This window comes from Pollicipes pollicipes, unplaced genomic scaffold (genome assembly GCF_011947565.3).
Source record: "Pollicipes pollicipes isolate AB1234 unplaced genomic scaffold, Ppol_2.1 Scaffold_4002;HRSCAF=4701_pilon_pilon_pilon, whole genome shotgun sequence".
Taxonomy (NCBI): domain Eukaryota; kingdom Metazoa; phylum Arthropoda; class Thecostraca; order Pollicipedomorpha; family Pollicipedidae; genus Pollicipes; species Pollicipes pollicipes.
In genome coordinates, this window is record NW_023596420.1 from 40,561,121 (window position 1) to 40,570,504 (window position 9,384).

Below are 9,384 nucleotides of genomic sequence, written 5' to 3' on the forward strand. Positions count from 1 at the left end.
GAGAGAGAGAGAGAGAGAGAGAGAGAGAGAGAGAGAGAGAGAGAGAGAGAGAGAGAGAGAGAGAGAGAGAGAGAGAGAGAGAGAGAGAGAGAGAGAGAGAGAGAGCAATCAATTTCAACCTGCTGTGTACGCGGATCAGGCCTGTTCAAGACATGGCCACCTGTGTTGAGCGCATATTCAAACGTCAGGATAATCTTCATCAGCAGGTCAGCTGCCTGTTGGAGGCAAGGTATTCTATTAAAAGATGCATTCCCATCGATGTGATTGAATGCGTTTCTAGGATCAGAGCCTTTTCTAAGCAATCTCTTTGGATAATCCCTGACCCCACCGTGTGCAAGCAGCATGTGGGGCTTTCAACAACAGCGTGAGGTTCTTCTGACCACATGGGAAAGGCCCTAGATAAACGTGGAAGACCCCGTGGCGATCAACAGTGCCTCGACGTGTCAGCATTTAAGAGCCCTGGCAACAGCATAGGCTCTCCGACAGAAGTGGGAAACTCGAGACCAATGTGGGTGGGACCTCAGTCATTGAGGGTGCGGGCAGGTCGATCGAGAGGACCTTGTCAACAGTGTAGCGTTCTCCGAAAGGGCGAGAAGAACCCAAGACCGATTGGTGGGCCCCTGAAAAATCGGGAGCGTCTCGGCAGGCTAGCGTATAGGGCCCCGGCCATAGCGCAGGGCTCTCCGAGGAAGCGGGAAGAGCTGAGACCGATGTGAAAGGCCCTGAGTGATCGAGAGTGCCTAAGCAGATGAACGTATAAGGCCGCTGAGAATAGCGTAGAGTCCTCCGAGAGAATGCTGAGTGTCCAAGACCAACGTGGCGGACCCTGCGCGATCAAGAGTGCCAAGACAGATTAACGGAAAGGGCCGCTGACAAGAGTGCAGGGTTCTCCGTAGATGAGAGCAAATGGCAACAGCCCTACACCATTGTGGAGGGTCCCTGAGCATCGAGAGCCTCGGTGTATTAAATTATATGGGCCCAGCAATAACCCTTCGAGTAAGTAGAAATAACGCGAGTCTAATGTGTGGAGAGCTGTTGAGGGCCGAGAGTACCGCGGCGGCTAACACCATGGGACGCCCAACAATGCATTGTTGGGCCTTCCGGGCGAATAGGAAAATCCTGGAGGGCCCCTGGTCGATCAGAGCGCACCAACAGGTTAGCATGCTGACTCCGACAACAGCTTAGGGGCCTCCAAGCAAATCAAATGAGTTGAGGGCAACGCGAAAGGTCGCTTAGTGATCACAGTGCCCGGCAAGTGGACGTAAAGGGTACCCGGCAACAGCGTAGGGTACCCCTGGATGGCTTATTGAGCCCTAAAACTCTTTCAATCAGCACCCTCTCATTCCGCAAAAGAAATTAGTAGCAGGAAGACTGCCGATGCGAGAAAGACTGTGGAATGAAACATGTTAAAAGCGACACAATAAATAGATCACTGGATAGATTTTAGGATAAAATGTACATTCAAGACTTATTGATTGCTCAGCTTTTAGATGGTTTGCTCTATGTCGTCGCACCTTTCGATTTCTTTAAAAGCCATGACCATATTTATTTATTACCATTGGTATCTGATACCACTGGTATCTAATACTACACGTTGTATTAGATGCAAGTGGCCATGACGGTCGGCTTATATTTATGAAAGAGGCTTGAAGAAGTTTTCTTTCATTTCAGTCTGATCTCACGCATGCGAAGAATTCGTATACACGTACGCACCTCGTATCCACAGTCGTTGATTCGTTACAGCTTGTCAACAGAGCCTTCCTCACAATACTACGAAAATGTGCTTGTTTCGTCCGGATGGGCATCGCGCCCGAATGCCGACTGTCGGTTTATCGAACTACCTTGTTGAAATCTGTCACAAATGTGCTGTTCAATTTGGATGTCAGGCACATAACAAGCAAAGAGCCACTGGTGTCAATGATGTTCGATCGCCATGAGTGCGCTTGCATTTGTTTGTGCTTGGAAAGCCACGTACTTGATACTGAAACGCTCAGGCTGTTTGTTGAGTGTTTTTGCCCGCTCGAATTTACAGCAAGCAGTGCCTGTTTACACCGCACCCAGACGCGGCGCGGTTTAAATGAAGGCACACGGATTTGTTGTGCATTCGCTCTACAGTAAAACGTCCGGTCGCCTAACCAAACACACACATCTATCGGATTGGCCGTGAAGAACCCATTCCTTAGCTACATATAGTTCGGCATAAACGCTGGGATGGACTTCCACGTTACAACGAGCGGGAGAGCGGGGGGCTCCAATAAAGTCGGAGGATCAGATCCGACTTCGAAAAGAATCTTTTCATCGTGAGTCAAATGTTATCTCGTAGGAAAAACTGTGAGATTTTAATGCTTCCCCCGACTGAACAATGGATTGGCGATGCAAGAATCGGTAACGCAAGCGCGGCCGAACGGCGCATGCGCTGAGAGCACCTGTTTGTTGAGGACATGCACCCTGATCTGAGGTTGCGTCATTGTGTGCAATGACCAGGTAGGTGCAGCGTCAGGGTGCACTGACGTATCTGTGGGGGAGGGGGAAGCGCATTCCAGCCATCCCCTGAAACGCTGAAAAAGGTGTCGCGCCTTTTAGCTGAAAAAAGGCCAAAAAAAAGATGGCGCAAGCATTCTGTTGGAAACTGAAAACGGCTGAAAGCAAAACAAGAAATGTAAGCAGCGACATGCCTTTTGCGCAGTTTTTAAAAACTAGTCATGTTTTGATTTAGAGGTGCTTTCGTCGCTTGTCTTAAAGGGAATGTTCCACATTTGAAGATATTGGGGTGGGCCTCAGATGTGATGGGAAAAGCTTACTTGTAACTATTGGTAAGCTTTCAATGTTCAAAAACGACGCTAAGTAACAAAATTGCACAGTTTGTTAAAATGCGCCCCATTACGTCATTGTTTGATGGCGTCATGGCATGGCTTTGTACCTGGCAGCATCTAGCAGCTAGACCTAAAGAATGCTTCGAAACACACGAAAGCTGACGCCAACCGGCCATTCTCGTCGCGGGGACTGCGTCGGGCGGCGGATTAGTGGCTGGTTTGTTTTTATATTTTTTGTCTCGGTGCTTATCGTAAGAAAAGCTTCGGTGGACTGTTTGGCATACGCAACGTAGCGATCGCCAGCTTTGATGGCAGATTTTTAATGTCAAAGCACGATATGCCGGGCTGTTGCTGCTGCTGCTATGCTGTTGATGATGATTTTGTTAATACTGTATTTAATTCACGACCATTTTATTTTCGTAGTGAAACTTTTCTCAACGCATACAATTTAGATTTAAGGTGACTTATCTGAGGGTTCGTTTGAATCACGAGCGGCCCAGGCCTGTTTGGCCGTAAGAAGAGGGAGAAGGGGAGGGTGATGCGATGAAGATGAATAAATCAGCGACTTTCGCTGACTTCTGCGACAAGAATGGAAGAAAACTTCGTGCATTTAGGTAAGATAGAGATAAAGGTAAAGCAAAAGATAGAATTATAAAGACCAGTTTTAACTCCTTTTTACAGTATGCTAAAGGACGTCGTGCAGTGTCACTAATAAATACAATACGCAACTCAAAGTTGGGTTGAAAAAGCCGGTACATACAAAACGCTTAGCCACATTCCTAATATTTGATCCCCTGGAGAACAGGTCCACTTGAACGCTTTCATGCATACTCACTGATTGTCACTGAAGGCCCGGATTTTGCCCCACTCGTCAATGCCGTCAGTTCCAATTCCGGTTATCCTGGATTGCAAAAATTACGTCTTTTTATGTTTGAAAGGATGTCGCACAGTTATGTGGTTTTCCCCCAAACCTCAGATACGGGTCACAGGTGTCAATTTTATAACCCAAGTTGCACTAGTTTTCCTAAATTTTCCCTCATGCTGCTCTGAAAGCATTGAAGAGGCGAGAATCCGGGGAGAAGTTAATGCTTGGGGTGGGTTGAGCCATTCGGCAAAACGATGCTCCCCCAATTCAGGGACTGTATCAGCCGGTGTCAAGATAATCATGGTTTTGGGATGATAGAAACTAACATGCGTTTACATGATAAAATAACGTCGTTTTCCACCCTCACTTGCTCTGGTAGCGCTTGTTTTCTTAGAACCAGACACCTATTTTCGAATTATGGCGGTCGAAATTTGTTGGACAGAAATGGCATTCGGTGTGTCGCCCTTTTATGCTGCCAACAGATATTTCCAATTCCGCGCTTTCACAAAACTCCCGCTCTTTTGGCACAGCTACACGCTGTTCCGACAGTAGTCCAAACATAGTTCAAAGAAAGGAACCAATATTGACAGAACGCCAGCAGATTACTTATGGATCTGCTGGCGATGTATGCAAGTGATATGCACTCTTATGAAAGGTGTTGGGATCCCTAAAATCCGCATTGTACATATGTCACGACCCATGTGAAGAATGCAGTATAGCGTGTGTTCTAGCAGGCACAGCGACCAAATATATATATATATATATATATATATATATATATATATATATATATATATATAGCATTAAATGGTAGTCCCGCAGGCTCTGCCACACCAACTAGGTTCGGTGCTTTTCACCCATGGCTTCTGATAGTCATTGCACACATAAAGATGTGTGCACACCGGTACTCTATCTGCGATGCATGTATCCGAGCTGCAGCTAGCGGCAGGCCTGACTAATCGCACCATGAATTAGGATGGAGCAGCTTGTAATCTCGAATTGATGCGTGACCGTTGGTCCCGTGGCGGAAAACGGCCCATAGCCGGTGACCGGTGGAGTCCAGTGCGGTGTTCATGCCAGAACCAGACGCTCTAAGAGTCTGTGCAAAACATTTCGAGACACCGTCCCAATCGCATGTAAGTCCTGGTACGTTTTAGACCGGAGGTTGCCTCGCAGACACCTCTCAACCCAAGTGGAGTCCACGTGCATGCATGCGCCATGCATGCAACGTACAAAAGCATGTAACGTGCATGCCTCTTCCCACGCCCCCCCCCCCCCGCAACTGACCTGATCTTCAACTCCCAGCAAACATCGGGGTCTTTCGGTGCTGTACGCAACGGGAGAAACTAGACGTCATGTTACCAGACGCCTCGCGCCTTTGAGAAAAAGGACGCACGAAAAGGACGCCTTTGTAAGAGGTGTAGGTTTACGATAGTGGGTAGTTGGTTAAGTGCTGAATAATGTTTCGTTTCTCTCATATGTGATAGAATAACACAGCACAAGGGATCGCCAAACCAAGGAAAGGACAACGTGCGAAGAATGCGATTATGAAACCCGACAATATTGAAGAGAGCGTCCCACCTTCGGGGCATACTTCAACAACATACTTCAGTGAAACCCCAAAACCAGCTGCGTATAATAACAGCACTGGGCGGTGCCGTCGTAGCACCGTCAAAGCATAACAAAGATGACAAATTGAATTGTTTTGAACTCCAAATTACGCTGTCAGTGGTTGTAACAGCATTACGCTTCTTTCCTGCAGTAGCCTGTCTCATAAAGGCAGCTTGTTGTAAATTTGCATTGCAGTTTGTAAATTTGTGGGTGTATTTGTAAAAATGTGTTTCATAAGGCAGAAACCTACAAACAACAACTACAAATCACAAATCTACAAAACCACACACAAAACTTCACAAACCTCTCGAGAATTTCTACAACCGTGCCTTGGTGTGTTTCATAAAGGCCAGCTGATTCTCCAGCCGCGGCGCATTAGCAAGATTAAAAGTATAAATCACAGCTGCAAATCAACTATGGCCTAACCCATTGTAGAAAAGGTGATCGTAAGCTTAAGGCAGTGCCAGTAGCGAAAATGGATTGTTGACACGAAGGTGGCAGAAGAAGGAGGCTTGTAAGAATCTCCCGGGACAAAGTAAGCAATTTCTCAGAGGAAGTGGAAGGATAAAGAAACTCGCAGAACGCAACGCTCAGAGGAAGCAACGTGACGGTCTTGATGGATTTAATAATATCTAACTCCCCGTATGGCCCGTGCAACCAAGCGTGCAGCAAATTAATTTCTTTGCGTTATTAGCCATCACTATAAGTGGCCTTGGCAGCCCCACCAATCCGATAGAAATCCTGCGTTGTCTTGTGCTTGCGTGTTGAGGGGGTGGGAAGATAATGATATGAAGGTGATCATTTTCCGTGATTAGACCCACTGGTATCCAAGTCACTGCCAGGATGAAATGGTTGTATTGATAGGCTATGAAATGTCTTAATTCAAAGTATAGATTCTACTCATACAAGTGAAAGCAGGTATGCTCATCCTATCAAACTGCGGGCATGCGACGACATTCACCTTGACGCCAAACAAGGACAGCTACCGCCGGGTGTGGACGACGCATGCATTCCATGTCTATGGGTAGAATATAGATGCATATCATGGCAAAAGAACACTAGCGTTATGCTGGTTCACTGATCCACTGTTTCGCTGGTTGCCATGACAGTGCCAATGTTCTGTTTGTTTACTTCTGTTAAAATCTGTGAGACGCATGGTAAACACATCGACAAATGTATTTGATTGCTGGTATTGGGGAACCTAATGTTCTGTTCCCTGCCACTTCCAATGCATTTTCTTGCGTTCTTTGTTTGCAAAGCGCGGTATTTATAATGATCCATAGCACAACCTCTCTTATTCCTGCGCTCGTCGGACACTGGCAATATCAGCTGGCGGGGTAAACACCGGAGGGGTGGGGGGGGGGGGGAGCATCATTGGCTTTCATATTGGTGGAATCCCGTGGGACCCAGCACGGGGCAATGACGTCACTGGTGCCCTAATGTGTCATTGGCTCTGTCGCTGCTGGTCCCATCGTCGTGGCGTAGCGGAAACGTAGGATAGATGCAGCATTCAAAGTAATTGGAGGCAAGGCAATCAATAGCCATTCAAAGTTGGATTAGAAGCATCAATCAAAGTCGTACTGGTTTGGTTAGCGTTTCTTTCATCCGCAAGCAGGGGCATCAGCTTTCGAAATGATTGGGGATAAGCCCAAGACCCAGGCGAAATGCATATTTTGTGGTAGGGTGTGACATCCCCCCCCCCCATAAATAGTTCAGCGACATTACGCCCTTGCGAGGACCTGCGAACCTAACCTCGCCCTAAATACGTTTCTCACCGGCTCGCAGGCCACTTTGTTTCGATGTACGGTAATTTTCAGGTTGGAGGCACTGAATAAGCCTTTATTTTAGTAGTGCGGCCATCAACTGCAGCTAACGTCCGATGAAGGTCCCTGTGATATTTATATTTTCTTAAGATTTTGTAGCACTGAGGTCGGAAGAGTTGTGAGCGGGGGGGGGGCAACCAAATATGGTGGATAGCTGTCACACAAGGGCCGTCACAAAGGGAGCTAACCGACCCCCGCCTCCAACGTCGTAATCTTCAAACTCCGCTGTCGCTGCTGTTTGATTGCTATGCAGAAGCACAGTCAAGGAGCGCCCCATTCGGCCCACGGGTCTTCATTTTTACCAGAGTGCTCTTAAAAGAAAATTTGAAATTGGCGTGATGCATTCTCGCCGAGGTCTGCCCACTCTCTTAAGAAAGTTTTGATTGCGCCCCTACTGTTGATACGAACTAATGGCGTGTGGGCGCGGAGACTAGCTAAGCACAGATGAAAAAGAGCTACTGTGTCCTATCATGGGGCCACAGTGCCTGACAAGGGATCCTGTGTCAGCAAGGGAATCCAAGTCGGCAGTGGGCCCGTTTGCTAGAAAGGGACAATGACGGGACCTGGAATGTCAGCGGGCCTCTTGCATTGTTTGAGGCCCCCGACAATGCAGGGAAATAGGAAATAGGGTAATAAAAGGTCCCGCATTGGTCGAGACATTGGAATGGCAATGTATCGGAAAGTGGGCCCAATAACCAACAAACCACCTTGCTCCCTTTTTTCTAAGGGCCTGATTTTGTTAAAAGTGATCCTCGTGCCACTTAGTAGATACATTGTACCTGTAAGAAATTATTGTGCGTCACCGAAAGCCTCTACTCCGGGTCGGACTACCTGCTCACATCAGAGGACGGCCGGCGTCATAAAGGAGACCAAGGTATCCTCAGAGGGCCTCTGAATCGATCATGAGGCCCGGCGTCCGTGTCACCAGAATGTCGCACTATAACTGTTCTGTGGCCCCCAGTGTTTCACTGACGGCGCCGCCTAAAAGGAACAAGCATATGGAGTTCATTCCACGACCCCTTCATTAACACGTCCGTCGGAATAACGGAACAAAAAAATAAACGAAAGGAAAAGAAACTTTGGGGCCTGCTCAAAACTTGGGGATTTTCACCAGGGGCCTTTCACAAATCCCTGTGTCACTCCCACCAAGATTCTGGGTGTGACCCTGGGCACGCGCACATGGGTGACACAGAAACCGGCGTCGGCAGAAGCGGGGACAGCGAGAACGGCGAACCCACCTGCGTGAGCCTGACTGCATGCGTTGACACAAACGTCCCGCTTAGTATGGGCGACGTAATTTGGGTTAAGTTTACCGAATTTACACCAAACTAATCGTTTGATAATGTGGGGCAATTTTAGGGACGGGCGGAAGAAAGGGTAGCTTTTCCCAGCAAATTCGGTACGCAGTGCAGCTGTAACCAACGGAAACGCATATATCCAGATCGTAATATGCATCGTGCGGGGCTGCGCGCTGCCCTCGTTGTGTCAAGACTACAGTGACGTCACGTCAACGTTGGGCGTATCGGGTGCTAAAAAGCCGGTCGGGCGTACTTCTTATACATCCTTGGCAAGGCCGGTGATTGGCGGCGACAAGCTACATACGGCGTCGAGTTTTACAACTTCGATTGCGCAACGCGCGCGGGTTTTTTGAAGCAGTTGTATTTTGTATTTTGTTTACTCTAAATTGCAAATTACAAAATACAAACGGTTCGTAAGAAGTTTTTTATGAGGAAGGCTACGGGTGCGGTGACCGCCGCCGTCATGAAAACCACCGTGGCACGTCTGCTGGTGCGAATAAAAGAACGATTGTGATTGGCCCAGTGGTTCAGGACCTGTAACCGGGAGTTTGTTTGGTTGAAGGTTGAACCAGTACGTCAGTATGGACAATGCGATGATACTCCCATTCCCAAAGCCAAAGCGCGCCTCGAAAAGAGGCACTGTGATAAACGTCAAGGGGGGGGGGATAAATCGCTTATAACCGTTAATCGAAAATAAGCGACTCACGGAGTTCACGGGACAGCAGGTTCACGTCCGCTCATCTTTTTTGTCAACATGGAATGCTTCAAGTTCTCGTGGGATTTATTGCACAAACGTTTTGACAAATTAGCGTGTCGTTAACTTAGTAGAGCATACACGTCGGCAAAGAGCAAGACGAATAAAATGTATTGTTTTCATAGTGGTGAGCAGGGAGTGCAATTATATTTCTTCCGCCGGAGCAGCTACTTCGAATAAAAGTTATGAGCTTTTCAGAAGGGTTTCGAGAAAAAGGCAT